A 22,455-nucleotide genomic window follows, 5' to 3' on the forward strand; every position below is an offset into this window, starting at 1 on the left:
CCCCTCTCTCTTCCCACCAGGCAGCGAGCCTCCTGATGGAAACTGTGGCCTCTTTCTTTCTGTCTCATTATTCTTGAGTCTATTAGAGGGTGAAAATAGGGCAGGAAGAGTGGAAATCTTTCTTTGCAAAGGTCTGTAGAAGGAACGTGGTCTGAAGGCTTGGAGGGCCCCGTTCTTTCTGTGTTAACTCAAGGGAGTCAAGGAGGGGGTTTCACACCCATCATCACATCTAATCCCCTTGCCCAAGACCTGGGATGGATGCTATTCAGGCCTCTTGTTGAATTTCTGGAGGTCCGGGAGAGCAGAGCGACCTCTTCCACTCCCAGAGATTCCCTGGTCTCCCGATGGCTTTACCTCTTAGTTCAGTTTGGCCTGCATCTCCTCTGTAAGCAGAGGAGGCATCTCAGGTCAACCACCACACCAGGAAGCCAAGAGTGCCTACAACTGAAAGCAGGAGGATTGCATCCAGCATCCATGTGGAATCTAAGCCCCCTCTTGATATAGATGTGCAGTGGACACAACTATTCCAAGGTCCACAGGATGGAGGAATAGAATATGGATTAGACTGGACTTACTGATATTCTATTCATGAACTACTGTGATTAGTAATAGAAGAAAATGTGGCATTGGTGTGGAGAAAGTGGTCATGGTGGCTGCTGGGGGTAGGGAATGGGAGGAAGAGATGAGACGTGGGGGCATTTTTGGGACTTGGAGTTGTCCTGGGTGGTGCTGCAGGGACAGTTACCAGACATTGTATGTCCTCCCATGGCCCACTGGGTGGGCTGTGGGAGAGTGTGGGCTATGATGTGGACCATTGACCATGAGGTGCAGCGGTGCTCAGAGATGTATTCACCAAATGCAATGAATGTCTCATGATGATGGAGGGGGTTGTTGTTATGGGGGGAAGAGTGGGGTGAAGGGGGGTGGGGGGTATATGGGGACCTCATATTTTTTGAATGTAATATTAGAAAAATAAATAAAGACAAAAAAAATCCCACATATTATTGAGAACCTATAAAGACCTGGAGCTCTGGTAGGTGTCAGGTGTGCAGAGATGAATGAAACATAGAACTTGATCTCTGTCATCGGAAAGCCATAAAATAATCGTACGCTGTAGGGTGAGGAGGCCAAGAGAGGTGTGTGGCCTGGAGAAGGGAGGCTGGCTGTGCATGGGGTGCAGGAGGCGCAGGAGTTCCGGGCTGGGGTGAGCTTTGAAAGCAGGAGCTGGGTCAGATGACCCCTCCAATAATGGCTGCGACGTTCACCAAGAAAGCCAGCGACTGCACAGGGTTGCCCCCACTCCCTCTTCATAATAATTTTATTTGTTTGTTCGTTTCAGGAGCAATACAGGGAGGCCTTAGGAGACACAGAAGCAAGCGGGGGCCTCAGGGCCTCCAGCAGCCTGGGGTGGGCAGCTGGGGACCTTGTGCCACTGGGTGCCGGCAACTCCCACGCCAGTGGAGCAGGCCCTTTGCTCCCCCTCTCTTTATTCCTCAGAGTAAATCTGCTTACCACCCAGAAGAACAGGGAAGGAATCAGCCAGTCGCCAGGGGCAGATGGTGCAGTGTTCACAGAGGACACAGAGGAAACAGAACTCAGTTCTCGTTCGCCCTGGGCCATCTCTAGCGGGCTCTTTAGACGGCATTGGCTGAAGTAAACACCGTCGCAGGGAACTGAAGGCAGAGGAAGGGAGAAATGATTTCAGGTCTTCAAGTGAATTACACCCAGATAATAATAACAGAACTTGCAGAAACGACCAAAGAACCACTGGGAGAAATTATTTTTGGCATTTTTTTTCCCCAGAAATTTTGGGTAATATAAAAAGTGCCTGAAGCCTGGAGAGAAGCCACTGTTTCTCTCATAGTCAAAGAAATGTAAGAGGTAAACTCAGAAAATACAAGCTCTTATCGATTCCCGACAAACTGCTCTTGTTATTTTTTAACTAGCCACACACAAATATACAAAGGGGAAAGAGGGAGGGGGGAGAACGAAAGAGGGAGAGAGAGTTGGAAAGAGAGCAAGAAAGAGAACAGAGCAGAAAAGACCAAGAAATGAGAAGAAGTTTATTAGATTTATGAAAATTACCGTAAGTTTACAGAGTACACACAACTCAATTTGCCTGTAGTTGTGACCTCAATAATCCTGCAAAATGTCAGAACTGGATATTAAATAAACATGATGTGTGTCCTGAGTAAATAAAGATGATTAATAAGAACCGGAGACGTTTAATTAAGAAAAGAAATCATGCTAAACTTAGAGCTTCCTTCCTTCCCATTTGCCTTGTCTTTTCTCATTTCCCCATAGTGGCTTCCATTCTCATTTCCCCCAAAGACGTGGCATTGTCTGCACCAAGCAGAGAAACAGGTGTGGTTTCCATTCTACACGGAAGACCACAAGGCTACTAGGACCAGAGAAGCAGGTAGTGAAGGCTGCGAAGTATTTTCTGCCCTCTGAGCTCCTCTTTCTTCCCATATCCCCGTGTTTGTATTGGATGGTTCTGGCGCAGGTATACCTCACTTTATTGTGCTTCACTTTACTGCACTTTGCCGGTATTGTGTGTGTGTGTTTTAAAAGATTTTTAAAATTTATTTATTTATTTATTTGTTTATTTATCTTCCTTCCCTTCCCCCTACCCTACTGATTTTGCTGTCTGTGTTGTCTTCTCTTTTCATTTTCTCTCCTCTAGGGTTCACCAGGATTCCATCCTGGAGACCTCTTATGGGGAAAGCAGTTTCCTGTCAATTGCGCCACCTCAGTTCCTAGTCTTGGCTGTGCTTCACCTTGACTCTCCCCTTTGTCTCTCTTTTGACGCGTCGTCATCTTGCTGTGTGACTCACTTGCATGGGCACGGGCTCACCATGCAGGCACTCGCGCGGGCACTTGTGCCGGCACTGGCTTGCTGCGCAGGCTCACCTTCTCTTCTTCGTTTTCACCAGGAGGCCCCAGGGATCAAACCCGGGACTTCCCATATGGTAGGTGGAAGCTCTATCCTTTGAGCCACACTTGCTTCCTGGTATTGTGTGTTTTCACAAATCGAAGGTTTGTGGCAATGCTGTGGTGAGCAAGTCTACCGTCGTTGCCTTGCTTCCAACAGCATGTGCTCACTCCATATCCCTGTATCACATTTTAATTAAATATGTACTCTTTAAAAAAAGACACAATGCTATTGCCCACTTAATAGACAGTGCAGTGTAAACATCACTTTAATATGCACTGGGAAACCAAATAGTTCCTGTGTCTGGCTCTATTGTGATACCCGCTGTACTGCGGTGGCCAGAACTGAACCTGCGGTCTCTCCGAGGTATGCGTGTACCTTTGTCCCTCCTAGAACTGGTTCCAGCTTGCTTTGCTCAGTTGCTTCTTCTCCAGGTCTGATGGTTGGCTCTGCACCCCTGATGGGGGTGGGCCCAGGACATCCCCAGCAGCCCACCCTCCTATGTGGAGGAGTCCCCCGCAAAAGACTCCCAAGTTCAAGTTCTGCCTCCTGATCCTGTGACTATAAACATATTTGTAAACAGGCTCTTTGAAGACCAGAATCCTCCAGACTTTAGAGGGAGCCGGGAAGCCACCAATTCCTGCTGTGTGTGTCAATTGCTTCCTGGTACTTTGTCGCAGCTGCTCCGGCAAACTAAGACCGACATGGACCATCTTGGGGCGTTCCCCACCAGTGCTCACTTCCTTTTCCCTGTCCCTCGAGCTGTGTCACTGACATTGCTCTGTTATACACTAATTGGACACCAACTCATTAAAACACAGGTTGGCCCTAGAGGTGAGGGCACAGGCTTTGCAGTTAGACTGACTGGCATTTTCACGTCTAAAATATTAGAGATCAGATCATTTCTCTCACTTGCATAAAACTTTCCAAAAGTTTTTCATCCTGCTTTGAATAAAATCCCAAATTCTTCCATGACCTGCAAGGACCCATGTGCTCTGAGCACCGCCTACTTGCTCTGTCGCCCTGCAGGCCAGGCTCGTGTGTTTTTGTTTTTGTTTTTTAATGCTCTGGAGACTTTTGCCTTCCTTCTCTCTCTTAAACATGCCCAGCCCGTTCCTGCCTCAGGGCCTGTGTGTTTGTTCTCTCTCCTCGCAGGTCTTACATTTCTGCATCTTTCTCTTGGGCGAGGACTCCCAGACCACCCTGTCTGGGCGGCCCTCCTCCCTCCCACCAGCCTACCTCTCTCCATCATCCTGCCTTCTTATCTTTGTGGCGCTCAGTCCCTCTCTGTATGGTTCTTTGCTTTCCTTTACCTTGACCTCCAGAATGTAAGCTTCACCACAGCAGGCCCTGCACCCAGCACCTGGACAGGTCCTGGGCATAGTAGGTGTCCAGTAAACGTGTGCCAGAGGAATGAATGAATGAATGAATGAATGAATGAATGAATGAACGAGTCCTTGTCCCACAACTACTGGTTTTATGACTGGTGCTAATTACATGGATTTAGTGCCATTTTACAAATCAGCTGAACTGTCCCCTCTCCCAGGGTTGTGAGAGTTACTGAGATTCCAGGAGGTATCCAGAGCCGAGCCAGCCCGGGAGGCACAGGACAAAGCCTGGTCGGGACTCCCGCCATGGCCTGCCTTCCCAGGGCCAGCTCGCCCAGCGGCTGGTGGCCTTCTCGGCCCGACTGGCCCCTCCGCCTCGCTGCTGGGACTGGCCAGCAGAGGCATGTCCACAAACCTGACAGTCCCTGCAGGGAGGCAGCGGCTGGGCAGGTATTTCTGGCTTGCAGCAGAAAATAAGGCAGAGCTAGTTACCACATTGTTGTGATAAATGGGATTATGCCTCTTTGACATGAATGACTATGGAATTAGATACATTTAAACTCTCAACATTTTCTGAGATTCGAAAGCATTCTTAAGATTCTAAATGAGAATGAAGAGTCATCGTTAGAAAATTGATTCCTCAGATTAACAAGTCTGGACAATCAAACTTGGTGGAAAGGGTGGAGCCCAATTCATTCACCCCCCAACCAGTCAGGCTGTCACATTATGCTGGGGGGAGGGCGGTGAGCACTGGGGTCTCCAGTTTCTAATTAATTGAAATAGCAGGAAGGCTACAAAATGGCATGATACCATTTTTATAAAAAAATATCTATCCATGCACAGAAAAAAAATAGGACAAGAAAGACACATAACAGAAGGCAAATAGTAGATGTGAACTTTTAGGCCGCTTGTCTATGTTTTCCAAACTTTGCTTCCTTGATATGCATGACTTTCATAAGTAGAAAACAGACTTATACAAAGAACAGCACAATTTCAGGCTGGGGAATAGACAGCCTGTGAGCTTTTCACATTCAGAAACGCTCACGGGGCTGATGGATTGTTAGTCACGTTAGGGCACCTGCCGAGACGCGGACCGTGGTGTCCAGAGCAGGGCTGGCAGGTGTGGTTCCCAGCCCATGTAAGGACACTTTTCTCACGAGCACAGCAGAGAAGAGAATGACCTTTACGCTGGATTGCACACTCCACAGTCACCTAGTAGCCTTTCTAGGGCAGAGATGTTGGAGAGAAGCTTTCCACGTGGGGTGAAGACTGGACCGAACTTTGTGTAGTGCTGCCTCCTGGGCTAGAACATTTAAGAACCCAAACCGCCACCTCTATTTATTATAGTCATGATATCGTCACAGGCTGGGTGCTACTCTTACAGTGAAGAAACTCATCTCAGGCAGGTAATGAATTTGCTGGAAGATCCAGGTATTGAGGTTGGGACTTGAGCTTAGATCTGGTTAACTCCCAAGTCCCAATGTTTTCTGCAGTGTCCTGCTGCTTTTGCATATCACAGTTCTCTACTCACTTCCTTTCCTCTTCTTTCTGTGTATTTCTCACTTCCTTTCCTTCTTCTATGCCTCAGTACCACAAAGATGGCTGGTAACGGCATTGGCTCTTCACTTAGTTCCTGGTATTGCCCTTCAAAGCTGAAGAGACAGTCACGTTTCCAACGGAGGTTGAACAAGATGATGCCCTCTCCTTGTCTCAGCTCTCACACTACAGGCAAGTGCCCTTTCTGTGGTCTATTTAGAGCCACATTTCTCACAGTGTTAGGCTTTTTGTTGGTGATTTTGCTGTTTCAAATGTCCTCCAACCGTAATGTTGCAGTGTCGTCTGGGCTCCTGAGCACAAGAAGCTGTGAAGGGCTTTTTGGAGCTAATACGCACATGAGATGTGCTTTGTTCAGGCACCAGCTATGGTGCTGTTGGCCGAGAGTTCAACGTTGGCTAATCAACACTAGAGATTAAACAGAAACACACAGAAAACGAGGTTATGGATTGATGGGTTAACGGAAATGTGACGAGAGGCTCCCAGGAGCCCAGTCTGCTGTTTCCCCCAGGAGCGGTGGTCTGGAATTCGCTGGTTGGGATAGGGATTGGGATGACTTTCTCGAGCACAACTGCCGTGAATAATGAGACTCGACTGTGGAAGGTTGAGTCCTGAATCATAGCACCACTATTCCTTATTATTATTTTTGACATAGTTGAGGAAAGGTTAGACCTTCATTGAAAACCTTCCAGCGAAACTATCTGGGAATAAAGCCCTTAAGATTATTAGTGGTGTTAAATCTCACTCTTTTTAATATTAAAAAAATGGTCTGAGGCTTTCAGTAAGAAAGTCAGGGGAAACAACTGAGAAACAAATCAGAAGTGAGCAAGTGTGATTCAGCACCGCTCCAATGCAGGGGTCTCCACACTTCATTTCTGCGCAGTGCACCCCTCCTCTTTGGAAGGCGCCCTCCGTTCCTCTGCACGGGCGAATCCCAGTGGCACTGCCTGTGCATTAGTCACCAGACAGCAGCTCTTCATGCACATCTTGATGCTCAGGTGTGCTACAGCCACGAGCAACTTAAACTTGGCTCCTCGGGGTACAACGCAAGCGGGACCCATCCCACCTGTGCTTGGGGCCAAGCATCAGAACCCACGAGGTGGGGTATGGGGCTCAGCAACAAGCTGGCGGAGGGCCGCTGCAGGGGACTGGAGCTCAGGCAGCCTGGCCCCTTGGCAGCCCATCTTTGCATTTAATGCATTTGTTCACTGGACAGGAAGTGCTGGCTGCAGCTTCCTGCCCTCCAGAGGCCCCTGGCCTGGGACTCGAGCCCGGGATATCTTGACTGTCTGAGTTTGCCGCGGCTGCCAGACAAAAGCGCTGCAGACGAGGCGTCTAAGCCAGCAGGAGTGTGCTGCCTGGTGGCCCTGGAGGCTCTGAACCCAAGCTCTCCTTAGGGCTGTGCCCCCTCTTAGAGGGGGTCTGTCCCACCCCTCCCCTGGCTTTTGGTGGGTGGTTGGCCACCTCGGGTGTCCCTTGGCTTGTGGCAGCATCACACAATCATGGCCTCTGCCACAGGGCCCTCTCTCTGTCTGTCCAAATTTCTTCTCCTTAGAAGGACCCCAGTCATACGGGATCAGGGCCTACCCTAATGCAGTGTGGCCTCATCTGAAGTAATCTCAGCTACAGAGACCTTGTTTCTGAATAGTCACATTCAGTGGACTAGGGATTAGCACTTGCTCATGACTTTTTTTTAAAGATTTTTAAAATTTAATTTCTCTCCCCTGCCGCCATTTTTGTTTGCTCTCACTGTCTACTTCCTGTGTGCATTCACGTCTTTCCAGGGAGGCAATTCAACCTTGCCCACTGGCCATGCCACTTAACGTGCCAGCCTCTATTTCCCCTAACTGGACCTCTGTCCTCCCTAAAATGGGGTGGTATAAATAGCTACAGGCTTTTTTAGAAGATTGAATAGTTAGCAATGCAGACACAGGGTGTGGGAATAAAAAAGGAAACAGGAGTCAAACAATGCATGGAAACCCCAAAATCAAGGATCTGTTTTACAAATCTTTATATCCAGTTCCTACACTGGCCAGGCATTTATTAACCCTTCTGAAGAGAGCGCCCTGGCCAGAGTCTCTTGCCAGGTTCAGGGATGTGGCTTTCAAATTGAACAGCCTGATGTACTGGCCCATGGAAATCTGTGAGATTTCAGCTGAAAATTAAATGCAAATGGAAATCAATAAAGCAGTTTAAGAATCAATAAAAATCACTATTGAATCACTATTCAGGAAACTTATATTTGCACTTTTTTACAGCCATTCTGTATCCTTAGTACGACTGTATTTTATCAAAAGTGCCTGCACTTGAAGTGCTTGAGGTTGAAAAATAACACATTTTTCAAGTGTTCAGCATGGCAGTGTCAGTTTGGCAATGAAGGTAGTTTTCAAAAACCATTGCTGTGCCTTCAAATAAGAAATGAAGTGAAACATAAATTGCCCCCATGAATTAAAGCTAGTTACAACTATAAGTGCTCAATCATTTGTGTCATTTCTTCTACCATGGAGCAATGGGCAAAGATATTTAAAAATGACTGGTTAAATGTCAGTCTATTTTATTTAATTTCATGAGGGATAGCTATTTCTTACACTAAACAAAAGTCAGTCTACTTATCCAGAACTCACACTGAGGTCTCAAATTTAGCATTGGCCGAATAATCAGAAGCCAGCCCTGTGGACCAAAGCAGGGAGATTTTGGGTAGCAATTCTGTGACTTGGTTACAAAGAGGGTAAACGGATTGGCGAAGATTGGATCACTTACGCAAAGTCCACGGAGAAATTTAGTTGAAAATTGGTCCCAGGTAGCCTCACAGGCTTAAAGGGCATTTCTGACTAGACAAACACTGTCTCCCAACATCCCCTGAACTGGCATAAACAGCCGAGTGTTCCTCCACCACAGCCTGGTAAATACCAACTAAACTGCCTGCCTTTAAGCCAAGACGAGCAACACTCCCTATTTTTTAGCAAAATATTTTTCCACTCTGGCCCTCCAAGAAACTCTCCAAATCCAATACGCTTCAATGGTGCTAAAGGCTTCTCTATTTTTCTCACTATTTATAGCTTTCAGATGTTGGCAGGTAGGGGACTACATTTTCTTCAGGATAAACTTAAAAATGGCAGTAATGCAATTTCATTATATGCTCCACGGTATTGAGAAAGGACTAAAACAATCCTTCCTTGTGAATGCAAGCATTTAGGCTAGACTAAATCTCTTGCAGACAATCTATCAAAAGTCAAGGTTATGTTGTGACGCCTTCTGTTAGGTGAGGGCAACGTGGAATGGTCTTGCCATGCCAAGGGGCCGAAGCCCAGGAGGAGACCTTCTGCCCCGCAAGGGTACTGAGGCTGGAGGACAGAAAGGAAACAGGATCGCAGCACTCACTTGATAGACTACACACCAACTTGTAACTATAACACCTCATTGGTCCTTATAACAATAGACAAAGTGATTAGTCACTCTGTATTTGGAAGAGGAAACTCATCAGAGAAGTGACTTAGCTGAGGTGACATGGGTGGAATGTGGCAGAGCTGGAACCAGCAGGCACCCGTCCTGATGCTAACCCTGCTCCCTGCCCAACACCTCATCGTCCTCCAGGACCTCAGCGCACGGAGCACAGACCATCTATTCAAGAGAAAGGGCAAGCGGAGAACAGCGGGAAAAGGGACACCGAAGGGATTGCTTGGGGATGACCTCCAGCAGCCCAGGTGCTTGTCAAGGACCTTATTGGGCTCTTTAGGGGGCAGTAGTCTGGTAGAGTTGAAAGGGAAGACAGTTGAAGTCCCTAGCTCACCGCTAACCATGGTGCCCTCACCTGCAGCTCTGCGAGGCCCCCGGGACTGTGGTGAAATCACCAGGAAGAAAGGCCACTCGAGGGGCAGGTGCTAAGTGGAAGGAGGTACACGCCTGGTGGGGAAATAGCCTGAGCAAAGGTATGGTGGCAAAGTGAGTGTGGCTCAAGTGACAGTGAGGCAATGAGGGTGGACAGCCAGAGAGTCATCAACTGTCACGTCAGTGCCATCCATGTAGTCGACCAATCTGGACATTTTAGGTCAAGATTTATGCTTTGGATTTTAAAACAACCATCAAGACCCTCCGGCCCTCCCTCCCTCCCTTTCTTCTTTCCTTCCTCCCTCTCTGCCCTCCCCTCTCTTCCTTCCTTTTCCTCTCTTCCTCTCTAATCTTACCTCGCCTCTGTGTAGACACAGACTATTCTGTGATGAATTTCAGGAGGGTTGGATTCCTTTGTCCAAGGCAGTGTTGTCAAACAAAGGTCATTCTGGCTGCCACCCCACTGCCATGGCAGACAATGCTAATCAACCACTGTTCTCTGGGCACAGTCTGAGGATTCATTTTTGGGGACATGGGTTTGTCGCATTTTGGGGACATGGGTTTGTCGCACAAGTAATGAAAGCTATTTGCCAACACAAATCTAGGACAAAAGTGGATCAAATATGGTTCTCCGTCGGAAAAAGAAAAGAAAAGGTAAAAGTGTACAGCACATGCTCTACCTTTCACCTCCCCGCTGTTCTGATCTCAGCAAAAGCTCCAAGTGGAAAGAGGCAAATGCTTTATGAAGCCACAGCCTGGTGAACTGAGAGTCCAGGAAAGAACTTTAAAAGCCCGAATATGCTTCCACGAATGGCCACGGTCTTTTGAATACTTTGTCAAACAAATTGACTTCTGGATATTCTGATGTTTGCCCCCTTATAAATTTGAATTCCCCTGGTGCTAAAATTTGGTTTCTCAGCTGTAATGCAAATATATTTTGTCTGTACATATATGTAGAAATTATACCTCAGTTTCTGAGGTCCCAGACTTCCATTTTAGCACTTGAAAAAGAAATAATCCTTGCACTTGAAAAAGGAAATAATCCATGAGTTTACATGTCTTGTATGCAGCTGAAAACATCTAAAGATTCTGTTTTTCATTGAATTGTTTGGCTAAATGCCTCATTTTATTTTTGTGCTTTTATGGGTTTAACTCAGTTTTAATGCTACTTGAATTCTACTTTGTGGTTCCATCATGATTTTTGTTGTGTGTATTCGAACTAAAAAAAATTCCCCATTTTTGGTAGCGGATATATTCAAACCACTAGTGCTGGAAAAAAAACAGCCTGTCGTTGAAGTAGACGAGCGTTGGCAGGGCAGGCCGTGCATCGCCTTAGACGTTCATAACATGCACAGTACGGTCGCCACGGAGCGAGGGACCTCCCTCGGAGTCTCGCCATCCCTTGTGTCCTGACTCGCAGAGAGCAGGGCTATTACAATTCGAAAATAGCTTTGCATGTTTAGGGGAAAAAGTCAAAGGAAAAAAAGAGATTTGCATGCAAAACATCTGACATCCATAAGCAATTTAGACGTGTGTGGGTATGAGTGTACACGGGGTCCATGAACACACAGGAGAGGGTGGTTTTGAAAATCTGGTGTTTGATTGATTATATTATATTATATTGACTGAAAGTAAGTACTTATGAATCTGAAATTGTTGAATTCCAAGCCTGACTTCTTTTTAGTGATAGTGTGACTTTGGACAAACTTCCACTAAATCTTAGGTAACATTTTTAGTGGGAATAAACATCTCTACTTTATAGGAAAGATTAATTCATATTAGGTAAGGCATGTAAAATGCATAGTGGAATGTCTGGCCCATATCAATCATTTAAATAATATAGCTGTTAATAATAATAAATAAAACAGGTAATTAAAGTAAAGTCCATAACAAGGAAGCCTGGCTTTGTCCTGCCTTGATTTCCTTTTCAAAGATTTATTTTATTTATTTCTCTCCCCTCCCCACCCCCCCGCCATTGTCTGCTCTCTGTGTCCATTCGCTGTGTGTTCTTCTTGCATTCCTGTCAGCGGCACCTGGAATCTGTGTCTCTTTCTGTTGTGTCATCTTGCCGCATCAGCTCTCTGTGTGTTTGGTGCCACTCCTGGGCAGGCTGCACTTTTTTGTGTGTGGGACGGCTCTCCTTGCTGGACGCACTCCTTATGTGTGGGGCTCCCCTATGTGAGGGACACCCCTATGTGGCATGGCATTCCTTGAGTGCATCAGCACTGCTTATGGGCTAGCTCACCACATGGGTCAGGAGGCCCTGGGTTTGAACCCTGGACCTCTTATATGGTAGGCGGACACTCCATCAGTTGAGCCAAATCTGCTTCCCCTGCTTTGATTTTAACTTTACAGGATAATCATTTGCTAGCTTAGCTAATATGTCATCCCTTAATTATAATAGTCATTTGAAGACTTTACTAATCCATGCTGCTTATGAGAACTATAAGCATTGGAACAAGTGAATATTTCCTGACCCTGAGTTTTCTAATCCAAGGAGAAAGCATAACTGTGATTGCATTCTATCATGGCCATTCCTCTTGAAAAGAAGAAATCAAATAATGGGGTTTTCAAGTCCTTACAAAGCATATCCTGGCTATTAAACTGAAGAAGAGATAAAATAGTATAGACATGAAATACATATTTTATGGGCAACAAGTCTAAAGAAGACAAGCATATAAGTACAAACAAGTAAATAATTAGCTCATAGCAGTTTATGGTTGCTAAATTTGCTAATTATTCTTCTCACTTGGAAGAGTTGACTTCTATTTGTTTTCAATAAGAACGTATAGTACATTCTTCACGATCTAGAGGTACAAAACATTCCCAGAAGGTCTCTTAGGTATATACCAGGGCTAGATTTCTACATTATGAAAGAGAAGTCCACAGACCCATCATTGGGTCAACACAATCTGCCAAGTGTGACCAGATCCTCTGGGTCTCTGATGATCACCTTTCTGTCCATAGGGGACTGCAAACCAGCCTCCTTTTCTGCTGTCAAAACTTGGAGTTGAAGAGTAGTAGGAGGACACTTCAACTCTCTGTACTTCCAGTAGAGAAGGGAATCCTTACTATCACTCAGTTTCTCAGGAGAAACATTGGTTCAGTCTAATGGTCTAATTTTAAGAAAAATGAATTTGGGGAACAAATCTACCATTTTTTTCCATGTGTCTTTGGATGATATGTTAAATTTACTATTTCTACCATTTGTAAAACTAAGCTAATGACACCTGCTTCACAAGACTGTTATTATAAAAATTTAATAAAATTACATTGAGAAATTGCTTTGCAAACAGTACAAATCTTTAAATAATTAAATAGTTCAAATATTGTAGTTTTTCTTAATTCTCACTGAGGATGGTGTATGAAGTCTGTGGTGTATAAAAATTACCTTGAACCATTAGCTCATCCACTCAGGTTAAAAATTAACCTCTGGAGGAAAACAACTCCGTTTGATTCTTGTATTCAAGCACTAAAGAGAGAGAAAGAGAGAGAAAGAGCATGTGCTGAGGGTATTTCCTGTTGTTTGCAGGTACTGAGGGTATATATCTGTAGGTTTCTGGGATAAAAGATGTCTTCTTTCATCTCCCTTGTGGTATGGGTGGTTAAACTAGAACCTTGAGGAAAAATGGGATGGAGGATGCAGAGTGAGGTGTATGGGATATTGGTAAAAGGTAAGAGGTAGGTAGCCACGCAGTCCTGGACTTTAGTACAATCTCTGGAACTCACTAATGGCTATTGTTTATAAATTAGATCAAATAATAATTCTTAATGACCTCATCAGATATGGGATAAAATGGTATCACCCTACAAATATCAGAAATACATGAAAAAATACTAAGTCAATAGTCAAATTGGCACGCAGGTATAGTAAGGCAACCCCTTTTTCTTCTCCAAAGAAACATGTTTCAACTTTGAAGTTGATGAAATGAACGAATCAGCCCATGGCGTATAGGGATTGTTGTGATACCTTCCAGGGCCCTGAGACTTAGAAGCAGAAGTGGAGGGCTGTGGGAAGGGCTAACAGTTAGAGGAGCTGAGAGGGTACTTCTTTGATTTACCTTGAGATGGTGTGAAAACAGAAATATCAACAGTAAAATGATGAGGAGATATATGCCTTTATTATAGTTTATATATTATATTTTTGATTCTTGAGTTTCTGTTTGATTCTTTATACTGTGTATCTACTGAGAATCACTATTTATTGAATCTTTGTCATCATATTTTACTTTGATTCATTGGGCATATTTACAGAAGTTGTTTTGAATTCTTTGCCTTCAAAATCAATATTTGTGTCTATTCAGAGTTATTCTCTATTGACTGTTGTGCTCTGTCCTGTGTGGATTGTCTTGCAATTTTTGGTTGAAATTGGACATTTTTAAATATTGTAATCGATGGTATATTGTAGCAACTCTGAGATCTGACCTGTTTTACTATTTTTTTCTTTTTCTTATCTTGTCTGAACTTAAAATGCAAAATCTTTCTCCCCACAGGCAGCTACTGGTTTTCTGCTTAGTTTTGTATTCTTGTTTTCACTCTTTAGCCTTGCTTAATAGAGGTCAACACACTACCTACATAACTGAGTAGTTAGCCAATGAATGTGTGGGTAGAGGTGATATTCACACACCTCCATCACATGAGGTTTTCTTCTTTTGGCAATCAGTTTGCATGGGTTTGGGGAGTAGGTTTAAAATTCAGCTGATTCCCAAGTCACACTCGGTTTTTACTTTCTACGAGACTTTCTCAGGTTTCTCCTCTGCAAAGCCCTAGTTTTCAGTGAAGCAGAATGTGTAGAGTACTTACACAGCCCTTAAGTTGAGCTCTCCTTTTCGGGGTTTCCCTGCATAACTTTTGCCTGCTCATTGCTCATCCCAAACAGGACTATGACCTCAGTCTAGCAGAGCTGTGGTTTTCTATCATTTATTTTTCACTATGTTTTCCAAAGCCATTTTTGCCCCCATCCCTAACTATTCTCTCTGTCTGATAGCAAATCTGCTGCTTTTCTGGCCAGCTCTGCTTTGGTAAAATTGCTATTTTACCAAAGGTGATGGATGGGAATTCTGTCAGGCAAGAAGGTCACAGACTCAATTGTTTTTACCCAAACCTCTAGCATTTTTCCAAGAATAAATTCTTCTTGATTTATCATTTTCCTTTGGTCACTTTGCAGACCCCTGATCTGATTGTTGTTAACAATTTTGTCCAGCTTTAGACCTGCTTTATGAACAGAAGATTCTCTGACTTCTTCATACCACCAGAGCTGGAATTAACCCCTGGCCTGAAGGTATATTTTTAATATATAAAATATGTGCATTTTTAAGATGCGCCTTCTACTTTCCTTCTTATTCACTAGTATTTTAAATTCATCTGTGGGTTATCTATTTTGCGCATGGTCCACAGTGAACCCAGACCTTTTACTATTGGCTAGTCAGGCCTCTTGACTCTGACAAAAGGATCCAAACAATGGTGCATAGCAAAGAGGGATAGAGAATTTATTGCTTACACACTTATATGTCTATTCTTTGTGATCAAAAAATATATTTGGGTAATGTGGTTTGCATTACCTGTCATTCATCCCAACATTCACTTTTTCTGCTATATTTCTGATGTGTATAAATATTCTGGGGCAAGTACATTTGGTAAACAGATATCAGTAAATATATGATACTTAAAGACAATATTTCCAATCACTGTTTAAGAGCCATCCCTTGGCCTGTCACACCATCACTATCAGTCTCACTTCTAGTCAATGATGGCTTACATTTAGAACATTTAATGCAAATACAGAGAAAAACACGTTCACATTTATGCAAAGTAGCACAAATTTTCACCAACTGAATTTGTAAATAATTGCAAAATGAAATGCTGATGAGAAGGTCATGAAACAAACAGTCTCATATATTGCCAATGACAGGAGAAAACTGGCTTAAAAACATCTATGGAGGACTTTCCATTTCAGCTCTGACTTGTAAAGTGCTCAGAAATTGTTATTCTCATCTTTACAAAAAGGAAAAGCTGGATAATCAGCAAATCCACGTAGGGCAACCACCCAGAAATCTGAAGTGTTAGACATGACCAGAGAGACACGTCAAATGAAATCTGCTAAGGTGGAGCCAAACTCCTGGAGCAATAAACTTGTAGGGGCAGTCGCATGGTAAATTTGATGAATTGATGGAGGCTAAGTGTAGACTAGTTTAAGAATGAAAAACTCTGGTTTCCAGTCTTGGAGGATGCACTTTTATGGGCTTTCCCTTCAGGAGCTGTGAGAATCTGAGAAAGACCCACTTGAGGCTCTGGCAGGAGTAGGGGAGGAGTAGTCCAGGGCCTTCCCCATGCAAAAGGCCTCCTCTCCAGGTCAGAGGACCTTGCTAGAGCACAGTTCTGAAACCTCATCCAGGTAGAGGCAAAGAAATCCTTCCCCCTCAAACCCCTGCTTCTCTTGCCCTATCAGCTAAGAATTAAAAAAGAAAATGAAGTCAAAAGGGAGAGTTCTTCCAGGAAATGGATTGGGAACACTGCAGACAGGGAATGGAGTAGGAGACTGTGTGAAAAAGATGAACTACTGGAAGAGGGACAGAAATATTCATGATGGCTGCAGCCCTGAGACATGGCCCATTGAAAGAGTGAGACTTATTCAGAAGATTATAGAACTTTCCCCTCCCCCCACATCCTGGTAATGACATATGGATAACATGAGCAGAGAGATGGAAACTTCAAGAAAAAATTAAAGATAAATGCTGGAGTAAAATGAAAAATGACACAATATGGCTTAAAGAAAGAATAACTGAACTTAAAGATAGAGCAGAAGAACCTTCCAAACTGTAATGCAAGGAGAGTAAAGAATTTTTTAAAAAGATGAACAGAAACTTTAAGAACTGTGGAATGATACCAAAAGGTGTAACATAAGTGTAAATGTAATACCAGGAAGAGAAGGAAGAGAATGGGGCAGAAAAAATATCTGAAGTCACAGTGGCAGAAAATTTAAAAAAAATTTATAACAACACCAAATCACAGACAGAAGAAGCTCAGAGAACACCAAATAGGATAAATGCCAACAAAACAAAACAAAAACACACAAAAAGCAAAAAAACCCAAACAACACGTAGGCATATAATCAACTTCAGAAAACCAAGGACCAAAGAGAAAATCTTGAAGGAAGCCAGAGGAAAGACATTTTTTACCCATAGGGCAGAAGGATAAAAATTACATTGGACTTCTCTTTAATAACAATGCAAGTAAGAAGAGAGAAGAGTGAAGTCTTTAAAACATTAACATTTTTTTTAGAATATATATCCAGTGAAATTATCCTTCAAAAATGAAGGAGAAATAAAACTTTCTCAGTCAAAATAAAACCAAGGGAATTCATCACCAGCTGTCCTACTCTTCAAAAAAATGTTGACAGAAGTTCTTCAGACAGAAGGAAAACGTTGTGGATAAGAAACTGGGATCTACATAAAGAGAAGTAAAATGCCAGAGAAGAAATAAACGAAGATAAAATCTTTTAAATTTCTTACTCGTAATTAATCTAAAAGATAACTTTTAAGGCAATAACCACATATTGGGTGATTCTAGCATATGGATAACTGAAAGGAAGGATAGCAATGTCACAAAAGACAGAAGGGAAAAATCTGGAATACTTTGCTATACGCTACCAGCAAAATGTGTGAAGATGTAAAGTGTTATTTGAAGGTAGATTTGAATTCTTTAAAATGTATACAGTAAACTCTAGGGCAACCACTAAAAAACTGAAAAAGAAGTATAAGTGATATGCCTAGAGAGGAGATAAAATGGAGTCATATAAAATGTTCAACTAAAATAAGGGAAGGCAGAAAAAAGGGAGAGGGATGAAATAAAAACAATGAAAAAAAATTAAAAATGTTGCTTATTAATCCAGCTATACAACAGAGCATAAAATACAAAGAGCAAAAGTGATAGAACTTAAAATAGAAATAGACAATTCCATTATTATACTTGTAGACTTTAACATCTGTATTAGTCAGCCAAAGCAGTGCTGATACAAAATACCAGAAATCTGTTGGCTTTTATAAAGGGTGTTTATTTGGAGTAGAAGTTTACAGTTACTTTCCTCACCAGTTTACTGTCAGGTGTTGGAGCAAGATGGTTGCAAACGTCTCCATGGTTTCAGGCTTCCTGAGTTCCTCTGTTCCTGGGCCTTGCCCTCTCTCTGGGCTCAGCTGCTCATTCTTTGGTCTCTGCAGCTACAAACTATCAGGTGAACAGCTTGTCTCTCTTCCTGGGGCCTTCTCTCTTTCCTCACAGCCAAGCTCCTCTGTGTGCTTATTTCCCAAGGTTCCAGCTCAAAACTCCAGCATCAAAAACTCCAACATCAAAACTCCAACTAACTCCTCCACTCTGCCGTGTAGTTTTATCTGTGAATTCCCACCCAACAAGGGGGGGGGGGGGGATTCAACATCCTATTGATGTGGCCCAATCAAAGCCCTAATCATAATTTAATCTTACCCAGGTACAGACTAGTTTACAAGCATAATCCAATGTCTGTTTTTGGAATTCATAAACCACATCACACTGTTACAACATCCTTCCGCCTGTAATTGATAGGTTAAGCAGGAAGGAAATCAGTAAACATACAACTAAATAACACCATCTGTTAGCTTGATCTAAATGACATTTACAAAATATTCCATGAAACAATGTCAGAACAGACATTCTTCTCAGACTCACATGGAGAAATATGGACCATAAAACATACCTAAACAAACTAACAAACAAATCATGTAGAAATCATACAAATTGTGGGCCTTAGGCTACAATGGAAGTGTACCATTAAACTAGAATGCAATAACAGGAAGATTGCTGGAAAAACTCCAAATATTTGCAAATTGAGCAATACATTTCTTAATAATGCATGGATCAAAAAAGAAGTCAAAATTACAAAAATATTTTAGACTGAGTGATAATGAAAATACAACTTATAACACTGTGGGATACAGCTAAAGCAGTGTAGAGGGAAAATTATAGAAAATAGAAATATTTATAATTATGTGAATGTACACAAATTAGTGTATATATATTTATTTTTTTGCTGTGTCTACTGAGAGGGCCTAGAAACAATGACACTCCAGTAACAGTGAGCACAACTAGGGCCCAGATCTTAGTCTTTTAATTTCATTCTCCGGTCAAAGGTATCAGGGCTCCTTGGAGATTTGGCTGCTTCTAGGACTGGGATAAGAAATATACAAGATGAGCCTGGAACATCTTATAGTGCCAGAAGGTAAGGGATAACTCAAGAAAAAAAGATTAGAAAAAGAAAACAGGAAAAATCCTACAATGATGGCAGAACAGCAAAGGGATGCAGCAGCTAGCTAAAAGAGCTTCCAATAGCTACATGTGGGAAGATTTGAACAGCAACATAAATAATGTATTATTGGATTATCACCCAAAGTATAAAATAAATATCCATGAATCCATACTCATATCAATAAATGATTGAGTAAATTCATTAGTGGGGGAGAGTAGACAAATGTCCCATGCAGAAAAATTCCAGGCAATTTATATAGATACTTCTCCATCAAGGTCGTGGGGCATAACTCCCCAGTCCTTAAGCCTGGGCTGCATATAGTGACTTCTTTCCAAAGAGATTGGTATGCAAAGGAGGAAAAAGAGCCGCTTTCCAGTGGAGAAATCTGAGGAACACTACCTCAGCCAGGTGACCAAGGTCCTGTTGCTAGTTCATACTGATGGGATGAGATCAAGATGGCACTTTATGTCCACAGTCTTCCTCCCAAAACCAATAATTCCAGACTATGTTTTTCATCAGAAAAAACATCAGGCCATGCCAAACTGAGAGATGGTCTACAAAACTGTAAGTTATCACAAACAAGAAAAAGCTGAAAAACTGTCACAGTCTAGTGAAGCCACAGGAGATCTGAAAAGTAAATGTCAGTGGAAGCCTGGATGGGATTCTGGAAGGTGTTGTGGGAAACTGGCTTACCTATTTGTTGCTTCCTGTTATTGCAGATGATGTTGTAATTGTTTCCTGTTATTGTAAATGTTACCTTATTGTAGATGTTGCAATTGCTTCCTGTTATTGTAGATGATGTTGCAGTTGCTTCCTGTTATTGTAGATGTTACCTTATTTTAGATGTTGCAGCTGCATCCTGTTATTGTAGATGTTACCTTATTGTAGATGTTGCAAGTTACTTCTTGTTATTGTAGATGATGTTGCAGTTCTGATAGCAAAGAGCTGCTTGTTAGTTTTCAAATAAATACAATGTGGAAGCTAGGGTTGAGGTGCTCTTGGTTCCAGAAGCTAGTCCTGTCTTTATCTCCCCTCTTGTATCCCTCTCTCTGTCCTTTATTTCGTAAAGTTCTGTGTTGCCTTCCCTTCAAGGCAACCGATTGCTGACTTAGTGCAGCAGAAAGGAAAAGAGGACATTAGGTAGAAATTAAAGATTTCTGAACAAAATATGGACTTTAGTTAATAATAATTTCTCAATACTGGTTCATTCATTGTGACAAAATGACCACACTAATGTAACCCATTTGCAATAGGGGAAACTAGGCATGAGATTTGGAAACACTCTGCAATCTTTGCAGTTTCTCTCTAAATTTAAAACCTTTCTAAAATAAAAATTTGTTTTTAAAAAACATACGAAACATCTCTCATACCATATATAAAAATTTTTTCTAGAAGGACAAATGCCTTAAATGTAAATGGCAAAACCCTAAAATTAATGGAAAATAAAATACTGTCTTAATGGCATTGTATAAGTAATTTCTTAGATGACACAATCATTGCATACCATAAAAGCATACATATGATAAATCACACTTTAGAAAAACTTCTGTTTATAAACACTACCTTTAAATGTGAAAAGAAAGACCACAACTTAAATATGCCTAAAATGGACAGGGATTAATATGCAGTATAGATAAATAATTTCTAGGAATCAACGAAAAAGAGTTAATATATGTAGTATAAATGTATGCAAAATACATTAAGGGGCATATCAGAAAAAGGAGAGAAAATGGATAATGTGTCTATGATATGATGCCCAATCTCATTAGTAATCTGGGTTAAAAAAAAAAAACGTAAAAACACAATGAGACACTGTGCCAAATTCATAAGATTGATAAAATTAAAAGCTGGATGCATACAAAATGTTTACAAGAGGGGGTATTTAAGGAAACTCTCAACTGCTGGTATGAATGCTAATGGTACAACCATTTAGAAAATCAGCTTGGCATTACCTAGGGTCCTAGTGTCCTAGCTGATGTAACAAAGGACCACAAAGTGAGTGGCTTAAAACAACAAAAATTTATTCTGCCATCGTTCTGGAGGCTGGAAGCCTGAAACTAAGGTGCTGGCCTAGGCATGCCTCCCTCTGAAACCTGTTGGGGGGAAATCCTTCCTTGCTGCTTCTAGTTTTTCTTGTTTGCCCTAGGGTCTTGGTGTTGCCTAGTGGATGCACCACTTCAATCTCTGCCTCCGTCTTCGCCTGGCCTTCTCTCATGTGTCTGTCTCTGTGTCCAAATTTCCTCTTCTTATAAGGACACTGGTTCTATCGGGTCAAGGCTCACCCTAATCCAGTTTGGCCCCATCTGAACTAATCACATCTTCGGGGACCCTGTTTCCAAATAGCGTCACATTCATCAGACCAGGGATTAAGACTTGGATTGTTTTCCGGGTGGGGGACACAGCAGAATCCCACAATAACTAGAAAAACTGTGCACACCCTACCATCTAGGTTATTCTGCTCCTAGATGTAAACCTTGGAGAGTTTCTTGAACCAGACTGTGTGTGGGAGTATTGGTTGTAACAGCAAATAGCTGGAAATAGTCTGAATGTCTTTCCGTATTAAAATGGATAAATTGTACTCTATTCCCAAGTAGGGAAAATGAAAAAACCTAAGCCAGACACACCAAAATAGATGAATCTCAAAAGTAATTTTGAATGATGAAAACCAGTCTCATTATATAAATATGATTCTATTTATATGATGTTCAGAAACACATTAAAGTGAGCATATATTGTGTTTGGACATATATGTATATGGTAAAATTATATGCATATCTGGATGGTATCTAGAACCAGATGATCTTGGATTTTTTCTATAAACCACATAGAATACATATCTATTTGAATATTGACTACCTCATAGTGGCTATTACATAGTAATTTCTTACAACGTTGTAATACTCAAATGTTTAATCAACACATTTCTTTGCTTTTTTTTCTTGAAGACTCGTAACTGCATTTTATAGTTTTTCTGTCTCTTTCCCCAGTAATAGGCTGTCAGCTTTCATTTATCATTAAGTTGAGTATGCATGTGTCTAACAGTCTTCCCATGCCCCTGTAATTTGCTGCTTTTTATCTCTGGTGGCCTGGGAAACCAGATAACTAAGCTTGTTGGAGTCTTACATAAGGTGAGCGGTCTCCAGATGTGGGCACAAAGCGTGATGATGTGACCTCTGGGGCACAGGCAGTGTGACATTCATTTATTCAATGAATATTTAACAATTCCCTACCACATGCCATACTCTATCCTAGGCTCTAGAAATGCAGCAAAGAACAATTAGACAATGGTCCTGGACGCTTATGGACTGGCAGGATGTGTTTGGGCTCTTGATTCTTGCTTCATATTGAAATTTGGGTGAGTTAGGCATTTCTGAATACACACGCACATATCGCACACACTCCCGTGTGGCAATGTAGTAATGTAGAGTCTGTAGCCTTAGGCGGCTGCTATTTGTATATGACGGTAGACAATGATTAATTGCTGATGGATCTGATAATGATGGTAAGTGAAGGTACGAGGCTATTGTAGCATC

At 42.3% G+C, this 22,455-nt stretch overlaps 1 long non-coding RNA gene across 1 annotated transcript in view; it reads left to right on the forward strand.

The window, feature by feature from the left end:
- Window positions 1-13,090: 13,090 nt before the first annotated feature.
- Window positions 13,091-22,455, forward strand: part of LOC131280471 (uncharacterized) — an 82,298-nt gene continuing 72,933 nt past the window's right edge. Inside the window, exons 1-2 of the long non-coding RNA XR_011650160.1 lie at window positions 13,091-13,177; window positions 14,849-14,926. This is a non-coding gene — a long non-coding RNA (uncharacterized lncRNA). The remainder of the gene's footprint in view (window positions 13,178-14,848; window positions 14,927-22,455) is intronic.

This window comes from Dasypus novemcinctus, chromosome 11 (assembly GCF_030445035.2).
Source record: "Dasypus novemcinctus isolate mDasNov1 chromosome 11, mDasNov1.1.hap2, whole genome shotgun sequence".
NCBI classification, from domain to species: domain Eukaryota; kingdom Metazoa; phylum Chordata; class Mammalia; order Cingulata; family Dasypodidae; genus Dasypus; species Dasypus novemcinctus.